Source organism: Indicator indicator, unplaced genomic scaffold (assembly GCF_027791375.1).
Source record: "Indicator indicator isolate 239-I01 unplaced genomic scaffold, UM_Iind_1.1 iindUn_scaffold_38, whole genome shotgun sequence".
Taxonomy (NCBI): Eukaryota; Metazoa; Chordata; class Aves; order Piciformes; family Indicatoridae; genus Indicator; species Indicator indicator.
Genome location: NW_026539186.1, coordinates 71,172 through 86,961, shown reverse-complemented (window position 1 = coordinate 86,961; position 15,790 = coordinate 71,172).

The following is a 15,790-nucleotide window of genomic DNA, read 5'->3' as shown; positions in this document are numbered from 1 at the left end:
AAAACTTTATCATGTGACTACCTGAGGGATGCTTCATACTAACACTTTGTGACATGCCACAGAATGAATTGATTGACCATCAGCCTGCTGCTGGGGAAGGAGGACAGCCTGGCAAGAGTATTGCACTTGGGTCTCCAAGGAGAGTTTGTCCTTTCTCCAGTCTTTCAGTTTGGGAATGTTCTCTTTACTTTCTCTCTGCAGGTACACAGCTGACTCAGATCGACTTTGTTCCTTTAATGCTTTAGAGATTGTAAATTTGAATGAATTCACAGAAGACAAACTTGACTGAAATGAAAGTTTTGTAGCTCACTGATTTCAGACATTCCTGGTTTCCAGTCTGAAGTTGTATTCAGCTGTAGTGTAATGCATCATCTGAGGGGGTTTATGGTTATTTTTTTCTCCCCATTGATCCCTATGGTCAGGTAGCTTTTTGGCATGTTCTTTGCCATCTTGCTTCTATATTTGGGAGAAAAAGCTGGCATTTCATGACTTCTCAGTAGTGGTTGTTCTTGTTTCCAGTGGAAATGATAAATCCTGTCTTCTTACGGGTTGCAGTCTTTCTGATCTTCCATTCTACAGGGAGATTTTATGTTGTTCTGCCAGATCATTGTGATTTGTCCTCTTCTAATTGCTACTGTTTCCTGTGGAAACGAGCTCTTGATTGATGGCAAACTAAGTAGAAAAGTATCTCTTTTTAAAGTGAAAAACCCACCAACTTTTATATTCAGTCTTCTCTGTAATCTCTACTTCAGTAAGAAAACATTGTGGTTTGTATCAGTTCTTCAGTTAAAATATCATACAATTGTAGTCAGATAAATTAGTCATAAACAGATTGATCTTGATGGAGAAATTTCTTGATTGCCACTTGGAAATATTTCACAAGCTGCATCACTGTGAATCTTTAGATACAAAATGGGCTTTAAATTTTTCTTTCTGAATCACAAGGAAACTTGACTTGTATATGGTATTGCTATTTGCCTAGATTTATCCTGGGGAAAGTTTCTCAGAGATCTAAAATGTATTTGAAAACATGAAGCAGGTGAGACCTTGAATTTGTATCGAGAGGGGTGGCCACAGACTCAGCTCTTATTTTAAAGATATATATATATTTGTGTATAGCTCTAGTTCTTCACAGCAGAAATGGGACTTTAAGATTTTATATATTTACGTTTTTAACTCAGCTTTTCATTTGTACAAAGATTTTTGAAAAGCTTTAAAATTGCAGAGTTGCATCCCAAGAAGGGAATTCCTGTACAGGAGTTAACATTACTTATATCATGCTTTGTGAAACGTTTGTCTCTCTCTGTTGCTAAGTGGAAGGTGCAGAACCTGATCACATGAACATGCAAGCCCTTGATACTGAAAAAAATAGTGGTGAAGGTTCTGTTCTCTTCTCTCTGCTCAGATCTGCTGGTATGCAGCTTTTGATCCCACTGCTGTGTGTAGTTTGCAAACTTGGTGTTTCTGTCTCTCTAAGGCATGCTGACTCAGTCTGCATATATTCTAACATGTCATCTTTGGAACCTCCTAATTAAAACTACTGCATGTCTTTTGGTATTTCTAGTTGAAATTCCATGTTCTTGGTGAGAGCACATTCCTTCCCTACTCAGCTGTGCAGCACTCTGTGGTGTAAGGTGTTCTTTTGCAATTTTGGGTAGGTTACTCTCTAGAACAGTCCCACAGTAGAATTGTTTGTACTAACAGCTGTAATTAGTTCTGATTTGTAGGAAGAGAATTTTGAACCACTGGTGTAACAGCAGTATGAAATGGACAGTGTTCCTTGCCCACATGCTGTTTCCAGCCATTTAAGGATGGATGTTGGTTTTACCCAGGTAGTGGTAACCAGTGCTGGCTGCTGCTCCGTGTAACAATTGAGCTAAAGTAATGTGGTTGTGGTCACTGGTTTTAACAGTGATGTTACATAGGAAGAGTTCTGAATACAACATTCATGTTTGAAGCAGTTCACCTCTTGAGGAGATGGTGCAGTATTGAGCCTTTGATCTGCACACAAACTCCAGATGTTCTCAGAGTCTGTTAGCAGGGTGGTGTGGGCGGAAATAGAACTGCTAGTACCATACTCACCCAATGTTACCACACAACATTGTGCTGCTCAGTAATGATTCAGTTGGCAGGAGCCATGGTAAGACAGTAGCTAATCTGCCTTTCAACAGTTATTTTGACTGTGTGGTCAGTAATAGGAATTTGGCAGTTGCATGTTTCTAAGGAGATAAAAATCTGTGTTACTGATACTACCAGTTCTGCTGCCAAACACATGTAAGGCAGCACATATATAGTTTTATTGGGAAGCTCTTTTTTGTTTGTTTGTTGGGGTTTTTGTTTTGTTGTTTTTTTTTCCCCCATCCAGCAATTGTTTTTATCCCAGCTTTCTTTTAGTGTACCTATCGTGGACTGTTACACTGTTTCTGCACCTAAGACCAGCTGTTATGCCTTGCCAGCTTGCTGCTCAGGAGATGGTAAATGGTTGAGTAGCAACTAGAATGGTACAACTTGAACTGGAGGAGTTAACAGTTTAAAACTAAACTAAACCAAACCCATAAGATGCATCTTTTGGCAAATATCCTTTATGGGTACTTGCTGGCTGAGTCAAGTTTTGCCATCCCAGCTGCCAGACGTGCTTCTTCACAGCAATGCACACCTTGAGCCCTAGGAGAGAGGAATGCCCAGGTGGTTTTTTAAATAAGTAACTTTCTAACAGCAGTTCAGTTGAGGAAAACTAAAACAAACCAACCCAGCCAAACAAAATAAGTGAAGGCTGCTGCCATTGCTGTTAAGTACTTTCTTCCTTTTGCTTGCTGCTTCAATACTCCTGACTGATGGTGTACAAGAGTCTACTAATAAAGGCTGTATATGCAGTACCTTGAAAGATGTGTTCATGTTTGTAAGAGCTCCGTGTTTCCTGAGGGCAGATCAGGCATTTTCTCCAGGTCAGTGCCAATACCAAGGGGTTCCAGGAGGTGTGATACCACTAGAGGGAGCGTTGCCACAGCTGATGCAAAGAAGGGTTTGAAAGAAGAGCAAAACTGTTCTTGCCACTGCGTGTAAACTTCGGGCTAGTGATTAAATGTTATGGGCAGTAGCCACCTACTTTGGTATAGATTTGATTCCTTCGTTTGTTTTTACAAATCCACTGCTTTAGTGTCCTTCAGAAAATTATCCAGTGGTACCTTGTGGCAAGGATGGCAGATGAGTATTTCCCACACTGCTTTCACAGGGAGCATCCTGGCTGTAGGATCACTGAAGCAGTGTAATGGGTTTGTTTTCATGGGCAGCTCCAGTGAATTCTTAAGGTGATCATCAGATTGTCTTTCAAGCAACTATATTTATCACCCACTTTTGATTCAAGTGTGTTGGTTCTAGTTCTAGTTTGGGCAGCAGCGGGATCCACATGAACTCTTTCCTGCTGTGCTAGCAGAACACTTGGTCTGCTGGGCATGACTGAGCTAGGAGGACATGGTGACGTGAAGGGGGAAGAGGCGTCATGGTAGTGGAAAGCAAGCAGCAGGGAGGTGCAGAGCACACCTCGGGAGGAAGGCCTGGTGTGGCAGAGCAGTGCAGGGGAAGGAAGCCTGCTGCTGGGAACCCGCCGAGCAGCAAGGGATGGCAGGATGTGTGCAGGGGGACTTCATCCCACCCCACAGAGCCAGCACAGGGGAAGGAGCTGGTTGTTAACATCCCAGTGAACACCATAATCATATTTGATACTGAACAAAGTATTTAATTGCCTAGATAAAAGCATTCTGCCTGTTTAATTGGAAATGTCTTGCTGGTTTACATAGACCTACTGCCCTATTTTTATGAGATTTAGAATTGTACCGAGAAATTGTTTCCATGGAAGCAGAGATCACTAAAGAAATAATGCAACTCCACATTTCCTGCAGGATTATTCCTTTTACAGCCTGCTGTTCTAAATAATTAACTCTTGTAGTGCTGTTACAGCTTAGTGTGGATTAAACGAAATAACACTGCTTATTTTGTTGGTGTCATAGAGCCATGACATGTGTATCTATATTGATATTTGGAAGGACTTTTTCTTGAAGTCTGTTGGCTCCTTATTTACAGAGAGGTAAAAAAAAAACAACAGGACAAAAAAGTCAATGGAAAAGTGCACTTTTATCTGGGCACTTTATGCAGCTGTGTCAGGGAAACTCACAATTAATCCTTTCCCCTTCTCTTGCCAATATTCTACACTTGCTGCTTGGTGAGGGGTGTATCATAAAACTGTCATCATGCTTCTGGGCACCTGTGAGGGAAGAGACAATGAATGCAGTTTTAAATTAAGGTAACAGCAGTGAGTCTTCCACCAGAAGGGAGAACAGACCATCTCATTCAGTTCCCATGATTTTTCTTTCATCCATTACTTTTGACAAACCCCTTTTTCTCTACTGTGTTTGCAAGAGGGGAAACTCAAACGCTAACAGGCTGAGACCAAGCAAGAGCTGTAAATGTCATAGACACATAGAATGGGTTGAGTTGGAAGGTGCCTTTAAAGGTCATGAAGTCCAACCTCCTGCAGTCAGCAGGGAGATCGGCAACGAGAGCAGATTGCTCAGAGTCCCAAACAACCTGACCTGAAATGGTTCCAGGGATGGGGCTTTCACCATCTCTCTGGGCAACCTCTGCTGGTGTTTCATCACCCTCATTATAAAATGTTTCTTCCTTCTCTCTAGTCTGAATCTCTTCTAGTTTAAAGCCATCATCCCTTGTCCTCTCACAACAGACCCTGCTAAAAAGATTGTCCCCACCTTTCTTAGAGGCCCCTTTAAGAAAGATTTAGACTAGATTGAAGTGAGACATTTTTTACACTAAGGGTGGTGAAACACTGGCAGAGATTGCCCAGAGAGGTGGTAGAAGCCCCATCCCTGGCAACATTGCAGGTCAGGTTGGACAGAGCTATGAGGAACCTGAGGTAGTTGAAGACATCCCTGATCACTGCAAAGGACTGGACTAGATGATCTTTAAAGGTGCCTTCCAACCCAAACTATTCTATGATTCTGTACTGTTACTTTACCTGAAGGAAGCAGAAATGGAGCAGTGTGATCCTGTGCTGTAGAGCAACCATGGTCTCATCTTTGCTCCCTCAAGTAGCTTGTGTTTCTGTGCCTTATTTGGAAATAGATCTGACTGCAAAGTTCAACTCCAGCCTGTGCCCTTCCTTAGTGGTAGTGGGTATTTACACCTGAAGCTCTCATTCAGACCTCATTACAAATACTGACTGGCAGCTGGGGTGAGTGCCCACTGCTCACACAGGCATGAGCCATCATTACAAGTCATTGAGCTCACACTGATCTGAAGCAGGGAGGTCCTCAGGAAAGCACAGCACAGGTAGGAGCTGACTGCAAGGCTGCATGCAGGTTGTGTGGCTGGGAGAATGGCATACACACTGTTCTGTGATCCTTACAGATCCCAAAATAACAACCTATAAAGTGTTTGGTGGTGGTTGACAAATCAGATGAATGGGATTTGCTTCGTGCAAACTGCAAGATATCTTTCAGCTGCTGCCAAAACACATGGAAATGTTTAACTCATGCTTGTAGATCACTGGGACACTGGGGAGCTACTGGAGTGCTTCTCAAAGGGCATTACTCAAAAGTTCAGATTGAAAAATTTCTTCAGAAGCAGCTAACAACTTGGTAAAGGTTATGTAAGTGTGAAAATCATAATTTCTAGTGCTGCCTTGGGATGAGTGTGTGCCAAATGAGAGGGGGAAGAGAAGCTTTCTGTGCTCTCCAAGTAGGAGAGCAGCCATCAAAGTGATGAAGTCATTCCTCCTGAATTGGCAGCTGCTCCAGGCAGCATACATAAATCTCCAAAAAGCTTTATGTTACCAGCGTATGAAAGCAGAGAGGAAGAAGTCCTTTACTGATAAGAATCACAGAATCGTACAATGGGTTGAAAGGGACCTTACAAATCATCTAGTTCCAGCCCCCTGCCATGGGCAAGGACACCTCCTACAAGAGGAGGTTGCTCAAGGCCCCATCCAGCCTGGCTTTGAATCCTTCCAGGAATGAAGCACCTGCAACTTCCCTGGGCAGCCTGTGCCAGTGCCTCACTGTCCTCATGATGAAGAATTTTCTTCCTTATGTCTAAACTGAGATTCTTCCAGGTAGAAGCCATCATCCCTCATCCTGTCACTACACACCTTTGTCAAAAGTCCCTCTCCCACTATCCTGTAGGTCCATTTGAATACTGAAAGGCTGCTCTGAGGTCTCCCTGCAGCCTTGTCTTCTCCAGGGTGAACAACCCCAAGCTGCCTGTGCTTTATTCTCAAGGGAAAGCCAAGGTAGGAGCTATGCCTCAGGTTCTTTCTTCATGAAGTTAAGAGAGAGAGCAGGCAGCTAGAGGCAGGCATCTGGTTTCACTCCCTATTAAGTAAGGGATGAAAGTGCAGCTGTTTGGTGGGTCTGGTTTGGCTCTTCATAAAGACAGCAGCACACCAGCCTGTAGAAAAGAGTAGACTCTAATGAATTCAGACACTGCCCACCATTACTCAGGACTTCATCCATGCTTTTCACCTGCAACATGGAGCCTCTCTGGATTTGCTGGTTTTGCTTCTGGTGGTAGCTTCACCAGTGCAGAACTGCACCTGTGTGACCAACACTGGACAGTGTGTACCCAGAACACACTTGGGAACTGCACCTGCATGCTGTGAGGTTCAAACAGCAACACTGACAGCAAAGTGCTTGCTGATGAAGGTTGTAAAAGGTGACTCCATGTCTAATTGGAGCAGTGCATTCACTGTCAATGGAGATGCTCTGGATAGTGAAAATCTACGTATTTATCATGTTGATGAAAAGCCACAGGAGTTCTCCAGGGTGCTGGCATTAGTGCTGTGGGGACAGCAGTAACACTGCTGGCTTTGGCATCGCTATGCTGCTGCTGCTGCTGAAGTGGCTGCAGAGAAGGAAAGGGTTGAAATTTGAGACTGAAGAAATCACAGAGTCACAGAATCAGTCAGGGTTGGAAGGGACCACAAGGATCAGCCAGTTCCAACCCCTCTGCCATGGGCAGGGACACCTCACACTAGAGCAGTCTGGCCAGAGCCTCACCCAGCCTGGCCTTAAACACCTCCAGGGATGGGGCCTCAACCACCTCCCTGGACAACCCATTCCAGGCTCTCACCACTCTCATGGGGAAGAACTTCTTCCTCATGTCCAGTCTGAATCTCCCCACTTCCAGCTTTATTCCATTCCCCCTAGTCCTGTCACTACCTGATAGCCTAAAAAGTCCCTCCCCAGCTTTCTTGTAGCCCCCTTCAGATACTGAAAGGCCACAAGAAGGTCTCTTCAGAGCCTTCTCTTCTCCAGACTGAACAGCCCCAACTCTTTCAGTCTGTCCTCATAGGAGAGGTGCTCCAGCCCTCTGATCATCATGGTGGCCCTTCTCTGGACACCTTCCAGCATGTCCATATCCCTCTTGTAACAGGGGCTCCAGAACTGGACACAGTATTCCAGGTGGGGTCTCCCCAGAGCTGAGCAGAGGGGCAGAATCACCTCCCTTGACCTGCTGGCCACACTTCTCTTGCTGCAGCCCAGGCTCTGGTTGGCTTTCTGGGCTGCAAGTGCACATTGACAGCTCATGTTGAGCTTCTCATCCACCAGCACCCCCAAGTCCCTCTCCTCAGGGCTGCTTTCTAGCCACTCACTGCCCAGCCTGTATTTGTGCTTGGGATTGCCTTGACCCAGATGCAGGACCCTGCACTTGGTCTTGTTGAACCTCATGAGGTTGGCTTGTGCCCACCTCTCCAGCCTGTCCAGGTCCCTCTGGATGGATCCCTTCCCTCCAGCATGTCTGCTGCACCACACAGCTTGGTGTCATCAGCAGACTTGCTGAGGGTGCACTCAATGCCACTGTCCATGGCACCAACAAAGATGTTGAACAAGCCTGGTCCCAGGACTGAGCCCTGAGGGACTCTGCTTGTCACTGGCCTCCACTGGGCCATGGACCCATTGACAGCCACTCTTTGGGTGTGGCCATCAAGCCAGTTCTTTATCCATCTCGTGGTCCACCCATCAAACCCATGTGTCATCAGTTTGGAGACCAGGATGTGGTGTGGGACAGTGTGGAAGGCTTTGCTCAGGTCCAGGTCAATGCCATCAGTTGCTCTCCCCTCATTTATTAATGTTGTCACCTGTTCATAGAAGGCCACCAGGTTTGTCAGGCAGGATTTGCCCTTGGTAAACCCATGCTGACTGTACCAAATCACCTCTTCACTATTCTTCTGTCTCAGTAGTGCCTCCAGGAGGATCTGCTCCATGATCTTACAGGGCACAGAGGTGAGACTGAAATGGGTGAAATAAGTCTACCAAGATTTCAGCTGCTCTACCCTGAAAAAAAGAAAGGCTACAACAGACTCAGTGTATGTGGATGGACTTGGAGAGACCTTTGTCCTTTCTACAGGAATTTGTACAATGATTGTTCTAAATTATTCTAGTTTAGCAAGAATGACTTTTTTGGGATTGGGTGTAAGCTAATTTGGGAGTCAGTTACCCAAATATAGACTAAGAAAACTTACAGCAGTCTGTTTAGCATAACAGTAGCACCCCAGGCCTGGTGCAGCCTGCTTAAGTACACCTCGAGTGGTTCTTGAGATCCAAGTACTTGGTATGATTTCTGCTTTTCTCTTGGTAAAGACTTTGGTGAAGGTGGGTTGTTCTATTTAACATTCCTGGAACATTTTTTTAATCAGCAAATAATTTCAGAAGTATTCCCAAATAACTGACTAAGGTTGTGATAAGATGCTCTACAGCACCAGAAGGTTTCATACAGAGTGATTTTCAAGGAAATATTCCTGCAGTCACTTCCAGGTGTGGAGCTCCCAGGTTTCTGAGTCTGTATTCAGGCAGCACAGTGAGCTACTGCTGCCTGTGCTCTTTAAGAAGGGTTTGACAATCCTAGTCAGCCACGATCCCTTGACCCCAGTGCAAGTGTATGTTAACCTTGGTGCTCTGCCCAAATTCAAACCCTGGTAATAGCTTTCTGTCTACCTAAATTTCCCTTGCAATCTTAATGGGAGGAGATATTTTTTAGTGTTGTATAGCTTCACAGAAGTACTACACAATGCTTCAGGACAAGCTGAAACAGCTTTATTCTAGCAGAGCTGCAAGAGGAATTTAGGAGTAGAGTGAAGTACTGGTTGAAATTGGGCCAAGACACTAGAACTGGACTTCTTTGCTACCTACTCATCTGCTGTGCCTCTTTGTTCAGGAGGTTGTATCCACCATGAAGGGCGTTTTGAAGAAAATAACGCTAGTTGCTGACTGTTGAAACATTGTCACTTGCACTCTCTGTACTGCATGTGGACATCTGAAGTCCCATCAGTCTAATCTATTTAGGCCCAGAACCAGGCTGCTGCACCCAGGCACTGCAGCACGGTCAGCTCTTTTATTAGGCTCACTGTTACTAGTTTGTAATTCTAGGAACTGTCAGTAATTTGCTACTTCTAAGGCAAACTGATAAACATGCATCTCTGCTTCTGCTGAGAGAAAACCATACCAGGAAAAAGGGAAGATGCTTGGATTCTGTTTCTGCTTTTGCTTATATAGAAAAGGAAGAGATCTGCTGTTTTGGGGGTGGGAGGGGTTGTTTGTTCAATGTTTTTTGGCTCAACCTACCCCGTTTCCATTTAACCACCTTCTTATTCACCACTGGAAAAAAGTGGGCTTTGGAGCATAGAATGGGGCAGATGCATCATGTTTCCCTCCCAAAAAAGGAAAAAACTGCATCAGCAGTATTAATACATTCATAAAGTTTTAGAGCAGGGTCTATAATTTAGTATGTGCCTTATGGCAATATGTATCCAAGCTGCTTCTTTTTCAGTCAAGCATCTACATTAGTACTGATAGAAGATGAAGTGAGACTTCAATATCTAGGATGTATTTTACCAAGTCTTAGGAAAATTCAGAACGTAGCCTGATTCCACACAATTTTGCAATTGGGCTTTTATAAAATTGATTACATTTAAAATCAGGAGCTGAACAGCACTCAGTGCTGAAGAAATATAAATTTCTTCCAAGTATGTTGCTTAACCACTTCCTTACCTTATGCAAAGCTGACACAAGCTAAGTGTCTGAGAGGCTGGTGCTGTCCTTTCATCAGAGATCAAGAGATGTGCAATAATTTCTGGGTATCTAAAGGGAGGTTTCAACATTCTTGCAAAATCACTGCATTTGTCTCATTTCTGTTATAAGAAAAAAATTATATTCTATTAAAATAGAATATAAACATGTGGGCATAATTTTGATGGGGTGAGGCAAAAGTAACTAATTGTTGAAAACATCTTAACAGGGGACAGCTTCAGCATCTTTCTGTGGCTCCTGCTTTTCTTTTTCAAAGCTGAGATTGAGAAGAGAAGCTGTTGTGGTGCCATTTATGGTTTTATTAATCATTAAAAGACTGCCCCATGAAAATGACGTGCTGTGGTCAGTTATTTCCTTGCTAGTCATCAAGCACCAGTAGACTGCATGCTGCTAGGGGACTAGAAACACACTGGGGTCATTTAATAAGGTGCATGTCTGCAATTAATCAAAAGAACGGGAAGATTAATTGCAGCACAGAGCTCAGAGAACCTCTCTTTGGACTAGATCTTTCTGCTTGAATAAAGCTATATAAAGCTACTGTGGGCTCTGAACTTTAATGAACCAAACATACCCATTGCTCCTGCTAAACACTCATTTCTCTCCTGCTGCTCCAGTCATACCACCTGTCAGGCTAAGGCTATATATTGATATCTTTTTTGCATGTGGTAGATCAAGGAGCAGTCCATGATATTCAGCTTATTTGTGTCCACTGATGTCCTTACTGAAAAGGAAAAAAATAATCAGCTTTAAATTTTGCAAAATGTAAATGTTTTTTATTACTCTAGTTTAGAAATTTCTCTCTCTGAAGTGTCCAATTACTCTTCTCCTGCTTACATCATCCTGTTTACAAAAGCTTGTAGTGATAAGACGAGGGGCAATAGCTTCTAACTAGAGAAGAGTAGATTTAGATTGGATGTTAGGAATTAGTTCTGCACCGTGAGGGTAGTGGAACACTGGAACAGGTTGCCCAGGGAGGTGGTTGGGTCCCCATCCCTGGAGATATTCAAGGTGAGGTTCAACAGGGTTCTGGGCAACCTGATGTAGTGGAGGAGGCCCCTGCTCACTGCAGAGGGGTTTAGACTAAATGACCCCTGGAGGTCCCTTCCAACCCAGACCCTTCCGTTATTCTATGATCCTGTTTTAATGTTCACTGTATGTAAGCAGTTAGGCTCTCTACCCTGTGCAGTGGGTTCTGTGAGTAGCAGCATGGTGAAAGCCACGGTAGATTTACATTCCAGTTGGCACTGGGTAACAGCTCTCAAGCAGTGCTCTGAACAAGGTGATTAATATCAATCATGTATCATTTTCTGGGGGGGTCTGCTCAGGCATAAATGTATTCAGGGGATTGGTTTGTTTTGGAATGCTCTTCTTATATTCTAATACATATTTAAGCATCTACTCTTTGGTAGATACTGAAATAAACCCACAGCTGGTATGAAGAGGTGCCTTGGTGCTGTTACTTAACTGGATTATGTAATTGAGGGCATGCTTGCTTTAAGAAAAGTAGAACTGTCTGCTGCCCAAGTTCTGTTCTGCAGTTCCAGCTGGTGGGAGAACTGCCTTAGAAAGTCAAAATGACCACTGGCAGAGAAAAAAATCCTGTTGCTGTGTTACAGCTCTGAAGAGGATAATGCTACCTTTTCCATGCAGTGCTACTGCCTTTGTATGACTGTACCAACCAAATTTTAGCCTTTGCTGTTTACTTCTAGTTAAAACTTTTTTTTAACCACTTGAGATCTGAGGACGGCGACAGAAGCAATGGCAGCACTACAGCGAGGAAATGAAAGATAAGGATTCACAGAAGGATTAAGCCCCTTTTAAACTCTGTTCCTTCTACTCCCACTGGTAAAATCCATGCCTGCTTATATATGCAAGTATGTGTCCTCAAACTCCTTGACCCCAAATCCCTGCAACAGTTATAAATGACTGGGGTGTGTGCACACATCCATTCTCCCACCTATACTTAAAGACACATCTCCATTTAGATGTTACAACAGGCAAGCCCTAGGGAAATCTTTGTGGTAACAGATCCTACACTGCATTCAACCAGCCTGCAGCTGGAGCTCTTATCAGTGGCAAAATAGCCCAAACCTGCTGCTGTTTTGGAAAAACAAAGAATCTTCTTCTTGTCCTATCTTCCCCAACTGAAGAATAATCTCTTTACAGCTGTTTAGACTAAGACTATGGCCAGATTAGATTAAGGATGTGTGTCTATGCACACCCTCTTCTTGTTTAGCTGGTAAAACACCAACACCTTGGTGATGTTAAGCACTTAATGACAACCAGACAAGACCCCCCCAGTAGTCCTTAAAGTGTTTAAACCTTAGAAAAATCAAATAATTTTCTATTGCTTGCAAATCAAACTCACTTTTTCAGAGAATAGTTACAGAAGTAACAAATTGGCCCTTCTTCCACTTCTCCTTAATTGGACCAGTTAATACTATTAAACAGACAGTCATGCAGGTGTAATTATCCTTTCCAAAGCATTTCAGCTGATTTGCCTCAGGGTTTTAAGTACTGCAATTATTTTTTTTAAGATAAAATTAATCTTAAGTCATTACAATTACTCTCAGAGCAAGAAAAATCAACTTCCAGAACTTTTGCAATTATTCTTCAGCAGTTCTAACAAAATTCCTTGAACCAGGATTTATCTAGTTAAAATTTCATGTGCACCAGGCAGCCTCACAAGATTCACATCTCATTTTCATGAGGATCCCTATTCCCTGAGGGATGACAGTCTCACAGTCCTACTCCACTACAAATCAAGCACCACAGAAACAATTACGGAGACTTTGTATTATCCAAATGAAAGATGGAATGAGATTGCAATTTGAATTTTCCACTGAGATTTTAACGTGTGGGTAAAATAGTCCTGCTGGCAGATGACCCAATCTTTTTCAGCTTTTGTTTTTTTTTTTTTTTAAATAAACACCTGTTCTTGGAAGGCTTGAAATGAGACATCTCAGCACTTTTGCTAGCCTGGTTGCACCCAGAAAAGCTAAGTGGAACTAGAAAGTAATTGGATGTGGCTATATCCTGGCCACTACACTGCAGCACAGACATGCTCATTTTTTAGCACAGGCCTGTTGAGCTCTCCTTTTTTTTCCCCTATCCTTACATGCTCTTCTGTCTTGTTGGAAAGAAGGTAGCTTTATAATTGTCTCAATTCTGCTGAAGGACTTAAGCAAAATCTCTTGACTATAAGAAGTTAATGAATGTTCCCTTTTTTCAATCACTCCAAATAATTTCTGTGGTTTTGAGAGCAAGCAGAAAAACTCTGTGATACTATTTTCACTGATGCTTTAATGCAGGTCACCTGCTCTAAGAGCAGTTTACAGGTATGTACAAGAATTAGAAGCCAGAAGAATAAAGATAATTAAGTGGTAGATTCTCAGAATTTCTGCTGGGTTTGCAACTATTATGCATCCAAGAGATTGTGAGTTCCAGCAAGCTGAAAGCAATATCTGATGCATTTTCATTATTAAGGCCCTCAATACCAGAAGTTCCAGAAATGCATTTGATCTGAAAATTTAGTTCCTTAACTCTCAGTATCTCGTATATATTTATCTAACCCCAGAGAAGGAGAAGAATAGCTAAGGCACTTAACTCTGGATTGCTAGCACCCTAGGCCAGCAAGCTGCTCAACACTGGTAGCAAGTCAATGTTAAGACTGGCAGCATTAAGCGATTCTTAGAAATGCCCATGCTGAATAAATGGCACTAACAAACAGGTCGTCTGAGATATCCAAATCAGTTCCTCAATAGGAAGAGATCCAACAGTCTTTTGAGAGTCTTTCATTAAAATACTGTAAAGCAGCATATAAAGCAAAGAGCACTCCTTTCTTACAACTTCCTCAGACGTGTTTTGGAAAGAAATGAGCGTCTTGAATTTTATAACAACCTCTACAGGAACAGTTTGCAGTAAAATTTTGTTTGCTTGAGTAACTTCACCTTTGGGATACTGAATCTACTTTTTTTTTTTTTACATTAACAACATAGATAATAAGCAGTAATAATTATTAGCTACTAATTTCTTAAATGCTATCTACTAACTGGTATGTCAGTGGGGCAAAGGACAAGTTGGCACACAATACAGTACACTCAGAGGATCAAGACTCGGTGTTCTAGTGAAGAAGATTCAGAAAAATCTTGGTATTTATGAAAAGTATCACCTAGTCTTTTAACTCCTGAGATTTCAACTGTCCAAACAGGCTAAGTGGCTTTAAATCCAATTTCTGACTTGGAAAACACTAATTCGTTCTGCCAAGACTTTAGCCCAACACTACAGCTGAAGTGAATTGCACTGAAATTTTCACAAACCTAATAATTTTACTTAGATTTATGTAAAAGCCCAACGTTTTACTCTCTTACAGTAAGCTTTTTCATTTGAAGCTGAAGACCGTACATTTTATCTGGCAACTTTTTAATTGTGATGATCAAAATTGGTAGCAGAGAGACTTTAGTACCAAATTGTTTCAACTTGACTATACAAGAAAGTATTTTTTGTCTTTACAGTTAAACATTTTTCTGCACTTCAATTGGACTTGACATTTGCTTATGTGAATCACACAGGGGGTTGGGAAGAGACCTTGAAAGATCATCCAGTTCAGCCCCCCTGCCAGCAGGATCTAGGGCAGGTCACATAGGAAGGAGCCTCCACAACCTCTCTGGGCAGTCTGTTCCAGTGCTCTGGCACCCTCACAGTTAAAGTTTTTCCTTATGTTTAGGTCGAACCCTCTGTGTTCTGGTCTGAGCCCACTGCCCCTTCTCCTGTCACTGGGCACCACTGAGAAAGAGACTGATCCTATGCTCTTGGCACTTGCCCTTTAGATACTGATCAGCATAAAATCCCCTCTTAGTTTTCTCTTCCGCAAGCTAAACAGCGCCAGGTCTCTCAGCCTTTGTCAGAGATGCTCCAGTCCCCTCAGCACCTTTGTAGTCTCTACTGGAGTCTCCCCGCTAGTTCCCTGTCTCTTTTGAACTGGGGAGCCCAGTACTAGGCACAAGACTCCAGATGTGGCCTCACCAAGACAGAATAAAGGGTAAGAACGTTCATCAATCTGCTGGTCACTATCTTCTTACTGCACCCTAAGCCACCACCGGCGGCCCAGACTGCTGACTAACAAAATGGAGGCGCACGGGCCCCCGCCGCCGCCCCCTCACGGCACGCGCGGGGTTTGAGGCGCGGGGCGGAGCCTGCGCGAGGGCCGTGGCGGGAGCGGTGGCCGCCGCCGCTGCCTGAAGAAAGGGGCACGGAGCCTGGGCGCTTGCTGGGGCTGTGGTGGTCTCTTCCCGCTGTCCATCGCGAACCGGTGTCACGGCGTCTCCGCCTCGGCCTGCTCTGTTCCCTCCTCCGCCGCCTCTCGGGGTGGTGAGTAGGGGAGCCCGCTGGAGGAGGTCTTGCCCGGAGCAGATCACAAGGCGGCCTCAGTGACACGTCTCTCCTTCTTCCCCCGCCTCCTCACGCCTGCCCCTCACGATAGTTGTGCTAAGCATCGAGGTCGGGAGGGTGTTGCTCGCATGCGGGATGCCAGGCTCTGAGGGCGACAGGAGAGGTCAGGAACGGCGGCTCGGGGCTTCAGGCCGCTGCCAGAAAGGGGCCGCAAGCAAAAGGCGAGTGCGGCTTTTCTCAGAGGGTAGCAATGCTTGCAGTGGAGGGGGAGGAGTGGAGGCCGTTGGTGGATGACCGCCGCG